Source organism: Musa acuminata, chromosome BXJ2-8, assembly GCF_036884655.1.
Source record: "Musa acuminata AAA Group cultivar baxijiao chromosome BXJ2-8, Cavendish_Baxijiao_AAA, whole genome shotgun sequence".
Taxonomy (NCBI): Eukaryota; Viridiplantae; Streptophyta; class Magnoliopsida; order Zingiberales; family Musaceae; genus Musa; species Musa acuminata.
Window position 1 is genome coordinate 40,716,261 of NC_088345.1, and position 15,659 is coordinate 40,731,919.

General features: G+C 46.1%; 11 non-coding genes and 2 pseudogenes across 11 annotated transcripts; all 13 read left to right on the forward strand.

The window, feature by feature from the left end:
• The first annotated feature begins 367 nt into the window (after nt 1-367).
• On the forward strand, nt 368-532 carry LOC135621303 (5S ribosomal RNA; annotated as a pseudogene).
• Nucleotides 533-1,079: 547 nt separating this feature from the next.
• On the forward strand, nt 1,080-1,198 carry LOC135620902 (5S ribosomal RNA). The gene has a single exon (XR_010490131.1). It is a non-coding gene; the product is annotated as a 5S ribosomal RNA (ribosomal RNA).
• Nucleotides 1,199-2,438: 1,240 nt separating this feature from the next.
• LOC135620766 (5S ribosomal RNA) lies at nt 2,439-2,557 on the forward strand. Its single transcript, XR_010490000.1, has one exon. It is a non-coding gene; the product is annotated as a 5S ribosomal RNA (ribosomal RNA).
• A 546-nt stretch (nt 2,558-3,103) lies between these two features.
• LOC135621023 (5S ribosomal RNA) lies at nt 3,104-3,222 on the forward strand. Its single transcript, XR_010490249.1, has one exon. It is a non-coding gene; the product is annotated as a 5S ribosomal RNA (ribosomal RNA).
• A 548-nt stretch (nt 3,223-3,770) lies between these two features.
• On the forward strand, nt 3,771-3,889 carry LOC135621185 (5S ribosomal RNA). The gene has a single exon (XR_010490410.1). It is a non-coding gene; the product is annotated as a 5S ribosomal RNA (ribosomal RNA).
• A 547-nt stretch (nt 3,890-4,436) lies between these two features.
• On the forward strand, nt 4,437-4,554 carry LOC135621005 (5S ribosomal RNA). The gene has a single exon (XR_010490233.1). It is a non-coding gene; the product is annotated as a 5S ribosomal RNA (ribosomal RNA).
• A 548-nt stretch (nt 4,555-5,102) lies between these two features.
• Nucleotides 5,103-5,221, forward strand: LOC135621027 (5S ribosomal RNA). Its single transcript, XR_010490253.1, has one exon. It is a non-coding gene; the product is annotated as a 5S ribosomal RNA (ribosomal RNA).
• A 548-nt stretch (nt 5,222-5,769) lies between these two features.
• On the forward strand, nt 5,770-5,888 carry LOC135621293 (5S ribosomal RNA; annotated as a pseudogene).
• Nucleotides 5,889-12,879: 6,991 nt separating this feature from the next.
• Nucleotides 12,880-12,998, forward strand: LOC135621067 (5S ribosomal RNA). The gene has a single exon (XR_010490293.1). It is a non-coding gene; the product is annotated as a 5S ribosomal RNA (ribosomal RNA).
• A 548-nt stretch (nt 12,999-13,546) lies between these two features.
• On the forward strand, nt 13,547-13,664 carry LOC135621260 (5S ribosomal RNA). Its single transcript, XR_010490483.1, has one exon. It is a non-coding gene; the product is annotated as a 5S ribosomal RNA (ribosomal RNA).
• Nucleotides 13,665-14,187: 523 nt separating this feature from the next.
• Nucleotides 14,188-14,306, forward strand: LOC135620626 (5S ribosomal RNA). The gene has a single exon (XR_010489866.1). It is a non-coding gene; the product is annotated as a 5S ribosomal RNA (ribosomal RNA).
• A 407-nt stretch (nt 14,307-14,713) lies between these two features.
• Nucleotides 14,714-14,832, forward strand: LOC135621045 (5S ribosomal RNA). Its single transcript, XR_010490271.1, has one exon. It is a non-coding gene; the product is annotated as a 5S ribosomal RNA (ribosomal RNA).
• A 484-nt stretch (nt 14,833-15,316) lies between these two features.
• On the forward strand, nt 15,317-15,435 carry LOC135620960 (5S ribosomal RNA). Its single transcript, XR_010490188.1, has one exon. It is a non-coding gene; the product is annotated as a 5S ribosomal RNA (ribosomal RNA).
• Nucleotides 15,436-15,659: the final 224 nt, after the last annotated feature.

The window sequence follows — 15,659 nt, forward strand, 5'->3', positions numbered from 1 at the left end:
CCTGGGAAGTCCTCGTGTTGCACTACTTTTTGCGCCCCGAGCAGCCAAAACCTATCCCGTCGACCTCCGAGGCGATGGTTTTGGGCCTCGGAATTTGCCGTGACTGCTATGCAGTTAGTCTCGTGGGGCTCGGAGAGAGCATTTCGGAATGGGACCGCAATAGCGATTCCGAGTTCGTTCGAGAAAGTCCAGATGGTTTCGGCGCGCGCTTGCCGTGTCTGCTACGCGGTCGGCCTCATGGGCATCGGAGAGACCTGACGATGGCGATTCCGAGATCGTTCGAGAGGTTTCGGCGTGCGCAATGGGCTCCGGTCGTCAGTACGCCGTCCGCGACGTTCACAAAGGGGAGGGAGGACGCAAACAAAACGAGTGCAATCATACCAACACCGAAGCACCGAAGCACCGGATCCCATCAGATCTCCGAAGCTAAGTGTGCTTTTTCGAGAGTAGTACTAGGATGCGAAGTTAAGCGTGCTTGGGCGAGAGTAGTACTAGGATGGGTGACCCCTGGGAAGTCCACGTGTTGCACTCCTTTTTGTGCCCCGAGTGGCCAAAGGCCTTACTTAACTCTCTTTTAAGCTGTTCAATTCTTCCAGCATTATGGCCAACAATAAATATATCATTAACATATAGTAGGAGAATAATGAAATCATCATCTAAAAATTTCTTCGTAAATATACAATGATCAGATATGGTTCCAGGATGGGTGACCCCCTCGGAAGTCCTCGTGCTGCACTCCTTTTTGCGCCCCCAGCGGCCAAACCCTCTCCCGTCGACCTTCGAGGCGATAGTTTTGGGCCTCGAAATTTGCTGTGACCGCTACGCAGTCAGTCTCGTGGGGCTCGGAGAGAGCTTTCCGGAATGGGGCCGCAATAGCGATTCTGAGTTTGTTCGAGAAAGTCCGGATGGTTTCGGCGCACGCTTGCTGTGTCCGGTATGCGATCGGCCTCGTGAGCATCGGAGAGACCCGACGATGGCAATTCTGAGATCGTTCGAGAGGTTTCGGGGCGCGCAATGGGCTCGGTTGTCGATACGCCGTCCGTGACTTGCACAAAGGGGTGGGAGGATGCAAACAAAATGAGTGCGATCATACCAGCACCAAAGCACTGGATCCCATCAGAACTTCGAAGTTAAGCGTGCTTTGGCGAGAGTAGTACTAGGATGGGTGACCCCCTGGGAAATCCTCGTGTTGCACTCCTTTTTGCGCCCCGAGCGGCCAAAAGCCTTACTTAACTCTCTGCCTTACTTAACTCTCTTTTAAGCTGTTCAACTCTTCCAGCATTATGGCCAACAATAAATATATCATTAACATATAGCAGGAGAATAATGAAATCATCATCTAAAAATTTCTTCGTAAACATACAATGATCAGATATGGTTCCAGGATGGGTGACCCGCGAGGAAGTCGTCGTGTTGCACTCCTTTTTCCGCCCCGAGCGGCCAAAACCTCTCCCATCGACCTCCGAGGAGATGGTTTTGGGCCTCGGAATTTGCCCTGACCGCTACGCAGTCAATCTCATGGGGCTCAGAGAGAGTTTTATGGAATGGGGCTGCAATAGCGATTCCGAGTTCGTTCGAGAAAGTCCGGATGGTTTCGGCGGGCGGTTGCCATGTTCGGTACGCGGTCGGCCTCGTGGGCATCGGAGAGACCCGACGATGGCGATTCCGAGATCGTTGGAGAGGTTTCGGGGCGCACAATGGGCTCCGGTCGTCGATACGCCGTCCGCGACGTGCACAAAGGGGAGGGAGGACGCAAACAAAACGAGTGCGATCATACCAGCACCGAAGCATCAGATCCCATCAGAACTCCGAAGTCCTTGTGTTGCACTCCTTTTTGGGCCCCAGTAGTACTAGGATGGTTGACCCCCTGGGAAGTCCTTGTGTTGCACTCCTTTTTGGGCCCCGAGCGGCCAAAAGCCTTACTTAACTCTCTTTTTAGCTGTTCAATTCTTCCAGCATTATGGCCAAAAATAAATATATCATTAACATATAGCAGGAGAATAATGAAATCATCATCTAAAATTTCTTCGTAAACATACAATGATCAGATATGGTTCCAGGATGGGTGACCCCCAGGGAAGTCCTCGTGTTGCACTCCTTTTTGCGCCCCGAGCGGCCAAAACATCTCCCGTCGACCTCCGAGGTGATGGTTTTCGGCCTCGGAATTTGCCATGACCGCTAAGCAGTCAGTCTCGTGGGGCTCGGAGAGAGGTTTCCGGAATGGGGCCGCAATAGCGATTCCGAGTTCGTTCGAGAATGTCCGGATGGTTTTGGCGCGCGCTTGCCGTGTCCGGTACGTGTTCGGCCTCGTGGGCATCGGAGAGACCCGACGATGGCGATTCCGAGATTGTACGAGAGGTTTCCGGCGCGCAATGGGCTCCGGTCGTCGATAGGCCGTCCGCGACGTGCACAAAGGGGAGGGAGGACGCAAATAATACCAGTGCGATAATACCAGCACGAAAGCTTCGGATCCCATCAGAACTCCGAAGTTAAGCGTGCTTGGGCGTGAGTAGTACTAGGATGGGTGACCCCCTGGGAAGTCCTCGTGTTGCACTCCATTTTGCGTCCCGAGCGGCCAAAAGCCTTACTTAACTCTCTTTTAAGCTGTTCAGTTCTTCCAGCATTATGGCCAACAATAAATATATCATTAACATATAGCAGGAGAAAAATGAAATCATCATTTAAAAATTTCTTCCTTAACATACAATGATCAGATATGGTTCCAGGATGGGTGACCCCTTGGGAAGTCCTCGTGTTGCACTCCTTTTTCGTCCCGAGCGGCCAAAACCTCTCTCGTCGACCTCCGAGGCGATGGTTTTGGGCCTCAGAATTTGCCATGACCGCTAAGCTGTCAGTCTCGTGGGGCTCGGAGAGAGCTTTGCAGAATGGGGCCGCAATACCAATTTCGAGTTCGGTCGAGAATGTCCGGATGTTTTCAACGCGCGCTTGCCGTGTCCGGTACGCGGTCGGCCTCGTGGGCATCGGAGAGACCCGACGATGGCGATTCCGAGATCATTTGAGAGGTTTCGGGGCGCGCAATGGGCTCCGGTCGTCGATACGCCGTCCGCGACGTGCACAAAGGGAGGGAGGACGCAAACAAAACTAATGCGATCATACCAGCACCGAAGCACCGGATCCCATCAGAACTTCGAAGTTAAGCGTGCTTGGGCGATAGTAGTACTAGGATGGGTGACCCCCTGGGAAATCCTCGTGTTGCACTCCTTTTTGGGCCCCGAGCGGCCAAAAGCCTTACTTAACTCTCTTTTTAGCTGTTCAATTCTTCCAGCATTATGGCCAACAATAAATATATCATTAACATATAGTAGGAGAATAATGAAATCATCATCTAAAAATTTATTCGTAAACATACAATGATCAGATATGGTTCCAAGATGGGTGACCCCCGAGGAAGTCCTCGTGTTGCACTCCTTTTTGCACCCCGAGCGGCCAAAACCTCTCCCGTCGACCTCCGAGGTGATGGTTTTGGGCCTCGGAATTTGCCATGACCGCTACGCAGTCAGTCTCTTAGGGCTCGGAGAGAGCTTTCTGGAATGGGGCTGCAATAGCGATTCCGAGTTCCATCGAGAAAGTCCGGATGGTTTCGGCGCGCGCTTGCCGTGTCCGGTACACGGTCGGCCTCGTGGGCATCGGAGAAACCCGACGATGGCGATTCCGAGATCGTACGAGAGGTTTCGGGGCGCGCAATGGGCTCCGGTCGTCGATAGGCCGTCCGCGACGTGCACAAAGGGGACGGAGGATGCAAACAAATTGAGTGCGATCATAACAGCACTAAAGCTCCGGATGCCATCAGAACTCCAAAGTTAAGCGTCCTTGGGCGAGAGTAGTACTAGGATGGGTGACCCCTTGGGAAGTTCTCGTGTTGCACTCCTTTTTGCGCCCCGAGCGGCCAAAAGCCTTACTTAACTCTCTTTTAAGCTGTTCAGTTCTTCCAGCATTATGGCCAACAATAAATATATCATTAACATATAGCAGGAGAAAAATGAAATCATTATCTAAAAATTTCTTCGTTAACATACAATGATCAGATATGGTTCCAGGATGGGTGACCCCTTGGGAAGTCCTCGTGTTGCACTTCTTTTTGCACCCCGAGCGGCCAAAACCTCTCCCGTCGACCTCCGAGGCGATGGTTTTGGGCCTCGGAATTTGCCGTGACCGCTAAGCAGTCAGTCTCGTGGGGCTCGGAGACAGCTTTCCAGAATGGGGCTGCAATACCGATTCCGAGTTCGTTCGAGAAAGTCCGGATGGTTTCGGCGCGCGCTTGCCGTGTCCGGTACGTGGTCGGCCTCGTGGGCATCGGAGAGACCCGACGATGGCGATTCCGATATTGTTCGAGAGGTTTCGGGGTGCGCAATGGGCTCTGGTCGTCGATACGTCGTCCGCGACGTGCACAAAGGGAGGGAGGATGCAAACAAAACAAGTGCGATCATACCAGCACTAAAGCATTGGATCCCATTAGAACTCCGAAGTTAAGCGTGCTTGGGCGAGAGTAGTACTAGGATGGGTGACCCCTGGGAAGTCCTTGTGTTGCACTCCTTTTTGCGCCCCGAGCGGCCAAAAGCCTTACTTAACTCTCTTTTAAGCTGTTCAGTTCTTCTAGCATAATGGCCAACAATAAATATATCATTAACATATAGCAGGAGAATAATGAAATCATCATCTAAATATTTCTTCGTAAACATACAATGATCAGATATGGTTCCAGGATGGGTGACCCCCAGGGAAGTCCTCGTGTTGCACTCCTTTTTGCGCCCCGAGCGGCCAAAACCTCTCCCGTCGACCTCCGAGGCGATGGTTTTGGGCCTCAGAATTTGCCGTGACCGCTACGCAGTCAGTCTCGTGGGGCTCGGAGAGAGCTTTCCGGAATGGGGCCGCAATAGCGATTCTGAGTTCGTTCGAGAATGTCCGGATGGTTTCGGCGCGCGTTTGCCATTTCCGGTACGCGGTCGGCCTCGTGGGCATCGGAGAGACCCGACGATGGCGATTCCGAGAACGTTCGATAGGTTTCGGGGCACGCAATGGGCTCCGGTCGTCGATACGCCGTCCGCGACGTGCACATAGGGGAGGGACGACGCATACAAAATGAGTGCGATCATACCAGCACTGAAGCACCGGATCCCATCAGAACTCTGAAGTTAAGCATGCTTGGGCGAGAGTAGTACTAGGATAGGTGACCCCCCGTGAAATCCTCGCGTTGCACTCCTTTTTGCGCCCCGAGCGGCCAAAAGCCTTACTTAACTCTCTTTTAAGTTGTTCAATACTTCCAGCATTATGGCCAACAATAAATATATCATTAACATATAGCAGGAGAATAATGAAATCATCATCTAAAAATTTCTTCGTTAACATACAATGATCAGATATGGTTCTAGGATGGGTGACCCCTTGGGAAGTCCTCGTGTTGCACTCCTTTTTGCGCCCCGAGCGGCCAAAACCTCTCCCGTCAACCTCCGAGGCGATGGTTTTGGGCCTCGGAATTTGCCATGACCGCTATGCAGTCAGTCTCGTGGGGCTCGGAGAGAGCTTTCCGGAATGGGGCCGCAATAGCGATTCCGAGTTCGTTCGAGAATGTCCGGATGGTTTCGGCGTGCGCTTGCTATGTCCGGTACGCGGTCGCCCTCGTGGGCATCGGAGAGACCCGACGATGGCAATTCCGAGATCGTTCGAGATGTTTCGGGGCGCGCAATGGGCTCCGGTCGTCGATACGCTGTCCACGACGTGCACAAAGGGGAGGGAGGACGCAAATAAAACAAGTGCGATCATACCAGTACGGAAGCATTGGATCCTATCAAAACTTCGAAGTTAAGCGTGCTTGTGCGAGAGTAGTATTAGGATAGGTGACCCCCTGGGAAGTCCTCGTGTTGCACTCCTTTTTGCGCCCCGAGCGGCCAAAAGCCTTACTTAACTCTCTTTTAAGCTGTTCAATTCTTCCAACATTATGGCCAACAATAAATATATCATTAACATAGAGCAATAGAATAATGAAATCATCATCTAAAAATTTCTTCGTAAACATACAATGATCAGATATGGTTCCAGGATGGGTGACCCCCTGGGAAGTCCTCGTGTTGCACTCCTTTTTGCGCCCCGAGCGGCCAAAACCTCTCCCGTCGACCTCCGAGGCGATGGTTTTGGGCCTCGGAATTTGCCGTGACCGCTACGCAGTCAGTCTCGTGGGGCTCGAAGAGACCTTTTCGGAATGGGGCCACAATAGCGATTCCAAGTTCGTTCGAGAATGTCCGGATGGTTTCGGCACGCGCTTGCCGTGTCCGGTACGCGGTCGTCCTCGTGGGCATCGGAGAGACCCGACGATGGCGATTCTGAGATCGTTCGAGAGGTTTCGGGGCACGCATTGGGCTCCGGTCGTCGATATGCCATCCGTAACGTGCACAAAGGGAAGGGAGGACGCAAACAAAACGAGTGCGATCATACCAGCACCGAAGCACCGGATCCCATTAAAACTCCGAATTTAAGCGTGCTTGGGTGTCACGCCCCTCAAAATATCGACAATATTTAAAATTTTCATCACAACTAATCCAGGATCCAAACACACATTTGAGGTCACTAAGAAAACATTCAGATCAAAAATTTCACCTCTATAGTCTACAAATTCATAACCCTGTGCAGTTCATAAACATCCCACACATCACTCGATAATTCAAACAAACTGAACTTAACTTAACTCATCAAAATAAAACCACAACATAATTTCACAAGTGGGGAAGTCTATACATTCACCAACCCAACGATTACCATTATTTCGTATCATTACATGAATTTAACTTAACATTCCAAAATCCTAAACATGAGGGATCCTTTAACTTACACAAAATCCACAGGTTTAGATTCATCGTCAACATTTCATTAGATGCAGAGTGGCTTATACAGCAAATACATATATGCTAACACAGAATCTGCCCAAAATCTTCTAACTTTCCACTGCCTCAGCCCAATCTTAACATTTAAGCAAGCGATACGCTATCCTGAAAAATTTATCAACAAACGGGGTGAGCATACAAAGCTCAGCAAGTGACTAACATATCCATATCAAAATAGGACAATTTCCAAAGAGATAAAGTTTCATAATATGAGGCAGAATATACGAATTCGTAGACATAATATCATTAGGTGCAGAATCACAATTGTCCTTTCAATCATACATATTTGGTTCATAACATACGGGGCATAGAGTAATTGGAGCATATCAGAAACGAATGAAACGTTTTGGAGCATACCAATAACAAATGAAATATATCGGAGCTTATCAATGGCATATGAAATGTTCCGGAGCATATCAACAGCGTATGGAACATTTCGAAGCATAACAACAATGAATGAAACATTTCGGAGCTTATCAATATCACATACCAAACAGAAGCTCAAACGTCGTCTTTGACGTTGCATTCATATCATTCTTATCCAAAGCATGTACAAAAACACATAACCAAAGCTCTGGATATCATATCAAACATACAGAAGGTGTAGTGGGACCTCAAACAGAACGTGATACATCCATTTCTGAATGACCACCAGACAGAAGTCTCCCACGTCTGGGAGCTCCATCCACCCACGTCTAGGTGAAGTCGGAAGGGGCCGGTAGAGCATCACAGGCTCTAAGCACATACCCTTTACCATTTCTGGCAAAGGTCTAGACAGTCCACAATCACCAGAGTACAAAAGGGCAGTTTAACAATAAGTAGCATATATCGGAAGCACACACGGAACAACAAAAACATACATGTGCCTTTTCGAGACAATACGATGCAAGGAACAAAGCTCTCACAAATGTATTCAGATTTGAAATGAAATGAAAGATAGAGTATATAGGAATTCCAAGCAATCATATTTGGCTCAATTCAAATAAGAAGATTAGATGAATTCAATATCCAAAGGAACGAAACAGAATACGCGAAATCGACCAAAGCTCGATTTCTGACAGAATTCCAATGACACATAGAACAAATATTTCAGATTATCAATTATGCTCTAATACCCATAAGAAAACTACTGTCGAAAGATATATCAATCTGTTTTCTGTCGAAATAAGTTTCGTACGAATCAGGGTATCCCACAAGGAGTTACCTTTGATTTGGTAACACAAGGTCAAGGACACAATCACTGTTTTGCAGAATACATAGGGTCGAATTAAACAGATAATAGGGTAGGCATTTGAATTCCAAAATTTTCAAACTATAGGTCAAAAGAAAGGTCTGAAAGTCAGCTTTCGGACGAAGTCAGTTTGATACAAATCAGAATTTTGAACAGAGAGTTATAGGCATTTTAGTATCAAAAGGTCAGAAATCTTGATCCCTGTTTTGCAGCATCTATAGGCTCATTTGAAACAGATGATTGGGTAAGTATTCGGTGTCCAAAATCTACAAAATCAGTGTCAAAAGAAATTTATAAGAGTCTAATTTCAAAAAAAATAGTTCCTGCCTGAATTCACATTTTGTACTAAAAATTATAGCAGAAATAGTGTATAGGGGTCAGTTTACCGAAAAAATTTCAGAATCCATGGTTCTATGTCCAAAGAGAGACATATCAGTTTCTAGATAGAAATCCTTCAGTTTATTTTGAAACAACATAAAAACAGAGACTAATTTTCTATAGGATGGGGTTAGAAACATTTGCCTTTGGGAATTTTGACCCTAAGTGAAAGGATTTGGGCAAGAACCCTTAAAGCCCCAAATTTTTGTTTTCTTCTTCTTCTTCTTCTTCTTCTCCTTCTTCTTCTTCTTCTTCTTTCTTTCTTTCCCTGATCATCCACGCAGCTGCCTTCTCTGCTTCCTTAAGAACGAAGGCAGAGAGGCTTAAGCGGTGGGATTTGTCATTTTGTGCGTTTTGCAGTTTAGTCCTTGTTTTTATCATATTCACGATTAGGTCCTTAGGGTTTACATATAGGTCCACAGATTCTTTTTTTTTTTTTTTTTGAATAGATCTCCCAAATCTTAAAAATAAGTTACCTCTGATTCATACTCTATTTCTTTTGTCAATTTAAAATAGATGCTTATATTATCACCAGAAATTTATATGAAAATTCGGAAATGAGGGATGTTACACTCTCCCCCCCTTAAAAGAAAAATTTAGTCCTCTAAATTTATCATACCTCTATCGATGAAAAGACGGGGGTACACCTTTTTCATTTTCTCCTCTAGCTCCCAAGTTGTCTCCTCTCCAGAATGATGTCTCCAAATTACTTGAACTAGTGGGATGATCCGATTCCTAAGGACTTTTCTTTCTTATCAACAATCTGAATAGGCTCTTCCACATAAGATAAATCTTTATCGATCTCCACCAGCTCATACTTAATGATGTGAGAAGGGTCATATATATACTTCATAATCATCGAGACATGAAATATATCATGGACACGGCACAATGCTGGTGGCAAGGCAATCCTGTAAGCGACATAACCAACCCTCTCAAGAACCTCAAAAGGTCCAATAAATCTTGAGCTTAATTTTCCTTTCTTCCCAAACCTTATAATGCCTTTGGAAGGGGAGACTTTTAAGAATACAAAATCTCCGATTTCAAACTCAATATCTCGTCTTCTATTGTCGGCATAACTCTTTTGACGACTTTGAGCAGTTTTTAACCTTTTTCCTTAGTACTTGAATTTTCTCGGTAGTTTCTTGTACCTTGTTCGGTGCTAATAGCTTTCTGTCACCAACTTCATCCCAACATATAGGTGTTATGCACTTTCGCCCATATAAAGCTTCATAAGGAGCCATCTGAATACTTGAATGATAACTATTATTATAAGTGAACTCAACAAGTGAAATATCCTTATCCCATTCACCTTTCCAATCCATAACATAGGCTCTAAGCAGATCCTCAAGTGTTTGAATTGTTCTTTCTGACTGACCATTAGTCTGAGGATGATATGCAGTACTAAACTTAACTTTAGTGCCCATAGATTCCTATAATCTTCTCTAGAATCTAGAGAGAAATCTGGAGTCTCTATCAGAGATGATCTCCTTTGGAATACCATGAAGTCTTACTATTTCATTAACATATAAATCTGCAAGTCTATCAAGCGAATAAGTCATATTAATCGGTAGGAAGTGTGCAGATTTTGTTAACCTATCGATGATAACCCAAATAGCATCATGCTTTCTAGAGGTTCTGGGTAGTCCTGAAACAAAATCCATAGTAATACATTCCCATTTCCATTCAGGAATATCTAAAGGTTGCAACAACCCTCCAAGTCTTTGGTGTTCTACTTTGATTTGCTGACAAGTCAAACATTTTGAAACATACATTGCAATTTCCTTCTTCATGCCTTCCCACTAATAATGACTTTGAAGATCTCTATACATCTTAGTGCTCCCAGGATGTATGGTGTACTTTGAAGTATGACTTTCCTTTAGGATTTGATTCTTGATATCCGGTTTATTTGGTACGCATACTCTCTCCCCAAATCTCAATAGGCCATCCTTTGAAACTTCAAATTGTGGCTTCAATTCCTTTTCTACTTCATTCCTCAAGTAGATTAAATATGGATCTCGTAATTGTCCTTCCTTAATTTGTTGAATAAGATCATATTGCACTTGAATGGAGGCCATCAATATCATCGAGTCTTGCTCTTTCCTCAAAGCTTTCAAATCAAAATTTTCTTCTAATAACTTCCATTGCTTCACGACCAGACTAGCCATAAAACTTGTAGATTTCCTACTAAGTGCATCAGCTACAACATTGGCCTTGCCTGGGTGATAACGGATGGCACAATCATAATCCTTCAAAAGTTCTATCCATCTTCGCTGCCTCATGTTTAACTATTTCTGAGTGAAAATATATTTTAAACTCTTGTGATCAGTAAAGATTTCAAACTGTCGACCATACAAATAATGTCTCCAAATTTTTAGAGCAAAAATAATTGCTGCCAATTCCAAATCATGAGTTGGATAATTCAATTCATAACCTTTAAGTTGCCTAGAAGCATACGCAATTACTCTCCCTTCTTGCATCAAAACACATCCTAGGCCCTTTCTTGAAGCATTAGTATAAACTACAAACTCATCACTACCACTTGGAATAGTGAGAATAGGGGCACTAGTCAATCTTCTTTTTAACTCTTGAAAACTTTGCTCATAATCATCACCCCATACAAATTTCATATTCTTCTTAGTGAGTTTGGTGAGAGGTTGAGAAATTCGAGAAAATCCCTCCACAAATCTCCTGTAATAACCTGTCATGCCCAAGAAGCTTCTAACCTCTGTTACATTTGTTGGTACTTCCCATTCAACAACAGCTTCTATTTTTCTTGGATCAACAGATATACCCTTCCCTGAAATCACATGGCCTAAGAAAGCAACTTCATTCAACCAAAATTCACATTTGATGAACTTTGCATACAACTTCTTTTCTCTTAGTATGGACAATACATTTCTCAAGTGTTCCTCATGCTCTTGATTACTCCTTGAATACACCAATATATCATCAATAAATATAATTACTCAGATATCCAAGAGCGGTTGAAATATCCTATTCATTAGTTCTATAAAAGCTGCAGGGGCATTTGTCAAACCAAATGGCATCACCAAGAATTCATAATGACCATATCGAGTTCTGAAAGCTGTTTTTGAAATATCCTCCTCCTTGATCTTCAACTGATAGTAACCTGACCTCAGGTCAATCTTAGAGAATACTTGTGCACCCTGCAGTTGATCAAACAAATCATCAATTCTAGGTATGGGATACTTGTTTTTGATGGTCACCTGATTCAACTGTCTATAATCAATACAAAGCCTCAATGTTCCATCCTTCTTCTTCACTAATAGTACCGGAGCACCCCATGGGGATACACTGGGTCGTATGAAACCCTTATCTAATAATTCTTGTATTTGCTTCTTTAATTCCTCTAGCTCGAGTGGTGCCATTCTATAGGGAGGCTTAAATATTGGGGTTGTACTGGAGACCAGATCAATAGCAAATTCACCCTCTCTATCTAGAGGTAAACCAGGCAAGTCATCTGGAAATACATCAGGGAATTCTTTGACCACTACAATTTCATCTAGGTGGGTTTCCTGATTTGAATGCTCCTTTACACACACCCTATAACAAAAACAACCTTTTTGCATAAGACGATAAACTTGAAGTGCTGATATCAAGCAAGGAGGCAAATCATGCCTAATGCCCTCAAAGAAAAATATAGGCTGATCTGGTATGCATAAAGTAATTATTTTTTTGTAACAATCAAAACTAGCGTAATAAGAAGATAACCAATCCATGCCAAGTATAATATCAAAGCCCTGGATCTCTAGGAGAATCAAATCAGCAAGGAGTTCGTGGTCTCCAATAGAGATCAAAAAAGATGGGTAGACCAAGTTTGTTGCCAATGAATCTCCAACATCAGTTGTAACATATAACATATAATCTAGGGGTTTAGGTAGAATATCCAAGTGACAAGCAAAGTATTGTGCAACAAAAGATAAGTTGGAGCCGGGATCAAACAAAACTTTTGCATTTCTTTTAGAAACATGAAGAATACCTTCCACTACTGATTTAGAAGCTTTAGAATCTTGTTCGGTGATAGCATACACTCTAGCATGGGCTGAGGGTCTAGGAGATAGTGGCTCTTTCTTCTTCCTCAGAGGGCAATCTTTTATTTGATGATCAAATTTTCCACAAACAAAAGAGGCTCCAGTCACCCGAAAACACTAACTTGTTTCATGATTTAATCCACATTTTGCACATGACTGAGTCCAGTGATCAGATATGGTTCCAAGATGGGTGACCCCTCGGGAAGTCCTCGTGTTGCACTCCTTTTTGCACCCCGACGGGCCAAAACCTCTCCCGTCGACCTCTGAGGCGATGGTTTTGGGCCTCGGAATTTGCCGGGAGGGAGGACACAAACAAAAGGAGTGCGATCATACCAGCACCGAAGCACCGGAACCCATTAGAACTTCTAAGTTAAGCGTTCTTGGGCGAGAGTAGTACTAGGATGGGTGACCCCCTGGGAAGTCCTCGTGTTGCACTCCTTTTTGCGCCCCGAGCGGCTAAAAGCCTTACTTAACTCTCTTTTAAGCTGTTCAGTTCTTCCAGAATTATGGGCAACAATAAATATATCATTAACATATAGCAGGAGAATAATGAAATCATCATCTAAAAATTTCTTCGTTAACATACAATGATCAGATATGGTTCTAGGATGGGTGACCCCCTAGGAAGTCCTCGTGTTGCACTCCTTTTTGCGCCCCGAGCGGCCAAAAACTCTCCCGTCGACCTCTGAGGCGATGGTTTTGGGCCTTGGAATTTGTCGTGACCGCTACACAGTTACTCTCGTGGGGCTCGGAGAGAGCTTTCCGGAATGGGGCCGCAATAGCGATTCCGAGTTCGTTCGAGAAAGTCCGGATGGTTTCGGCGTGCGCTTGCCGTGTCCGGTAAGCGGTCGGCCTCGTGGGCATCGGAGAGACCCGACGATGACGATTTCGGAATCGTTCGAGAGGTTTCAAGGCGCGCAATGGGCTCCGGTCGTCGATACGCCATCCGCGACGTGCACAAAGGGGAGGGAGGAAGCAAACAAAACTAGTGCGATCATACCAGCATTGAAGCACCGGATCCCATCAGAACTCCGAAGTTAAGCATGCTTGGGCGAGAAAAGTACGAGGATGGGTGACCCCCTAGGAAGTCCTCGTGGCCAAAAGCCGCACTTAACTCTCTTTTAAGCTGTTCAGTTCTTCCAGCATTATGGGCAACAATAAATATATCATTAACATATAGCAGGAGAATAATGAAATCATCATCTAAAAATTTCTTTGTTAACATACAATGATCAGATATGGTTCCAGGATGGGTGACCCCCTGGGAAGTCCTCGTGTTGCACTCCTTTTTGCACCCCGAGCGGCCAAAACCTCTCCCGTCGACCTCTGAGGCGATGGTTTTGGGCATCGGAATTTGCCGTGACCGCTACGTAGTCAGTCTCGTGGGGCTCGGAGAGAGCTTTCCGGAATGGGGCCGCAATAGCGATTCTGAGTTCGTTCGAGAAAGTCCGGATGGTTTCGGCGCGCGCTTGCCGTGTCCGGTACGCGATCGGCCTCGTGGGCATCGGAGAGACCCGACGATGGTGATTCCGAGATCGTTCGAGAGGTTTCGGGGCACGCAATGGGCTCCGGTCGTCGATACGCCATCCGCGACGTGCACAAAGGGGAGGGAGCACGCAAACAAAACGAGTGCGATCATACCAGCACGGAAGCACTGGATCCCATCAGAACTCCAAAGTTAAGTGTGCTTGGGCGAGAGCAGTATTAGGATGGGTGACCCCCTGGGAAGTCCTCGTGTTGCACTCCTTTTCCCGCCCCGAGCGGCTAAAACCTCTCCCGTCGACCTCCGAAGCGATGGTTTTGGGCCTCGGAATTTGCCGTGACCGCTACGTAGTTAGTCGAGTGGGGCTCGGAGAGAGCTTTCCGGAATGGGGCCACAATAGTGATTCCGAGTTCGTTCGAGAAAGTCCGGTTGGTTTCGGCACGCGCTTGCCGTGTCCGGTACGCGGTCGGCCTCGAAGGCATCGAAGAGACCCGACGATGGCGATTCCGAGATCGTTCGAAAGGTTTCGCGGTCGGCCTCGAAGGCATCGGAGAGACCCGACGATGGCGATTCCGAGATCATTCGAAAGGTTTCGGGGCGCGCAATGGGCTCCGGTCGTCGATATGCCATCCGCGACGTGCACAAAGGAGAGGGACGAAGCAAACAAAACGAGTGCGATCATACCAGCATTGAAGCACCGGATCCCATCAGAACTCCGAAGCTAAGTGTGCTTGGGCGAGAGAAGTACTAGGATGGGTGACCCCCCAGGATGTCCTCGTTTTGCACTCCTTTTTGCGCCCCGAGCGGCCAAAAGCCTTACTTAACTCTCTTTTAAGCTTTTCAATTTTTTCAGCATTATGGGCAACAATAAATATATCATTAACATATAGCAGGAGAATAATGAAATCATCATCTAAAAATTTCTTCATAAACATACAATGATCAGACATGGTTCTAGGATGGGTGACCCCCTGTTGCACCCCTTTTTGCACCCCGAGCGGCCAAAACCTCTCCCGTCGACCTCCGAGGCGATGGTTTTGGGCCTCAGAATTTGCCGTGACCGCTACGCAGTCGGTCTCGTGGGGCTCGGAGAGAGCTTTCCGGAATGGGGCCGCAATAGCGATTCTGAGTTCGTTCGAGAAAGTCCCGATGGTGTCGGCGCGCGCTTGCCATGTCCGGTACGCGGTCGGCCTCATGGGCATCGGAGAGATCCGACAATGGCGATTCCGAGATCGTTCGAGAGTACAAAGACGAGGGACGACGCACAAAAAACGAGTGCGATCATACCAGCACTAAAGCACCGGATCCCATCAAAACTCCGACGTTAAGCGTGCTTGGGCGAGAGTAGTACTAGGATGAGTAACCCCCTGGGAAGTCCTCGTGTTGCACTCCTTTTTGCGCCCCGAGCGGCCAAAAGACTTACTTAAAACTCTCTTGTAAGCTTTTCCATTTTTCCAGCATTATGGCTAATAATAAATATGTCATTAACATATAGCACGAGAATAATGAAATCATCATCTAAAAATTTCATCATAAACATACAATGATCAGACATGGTTCTAGGATGGGTGACCCAATGTTGCACTCATTTTTGCGCCCCAAGCGTCCAAAACCTC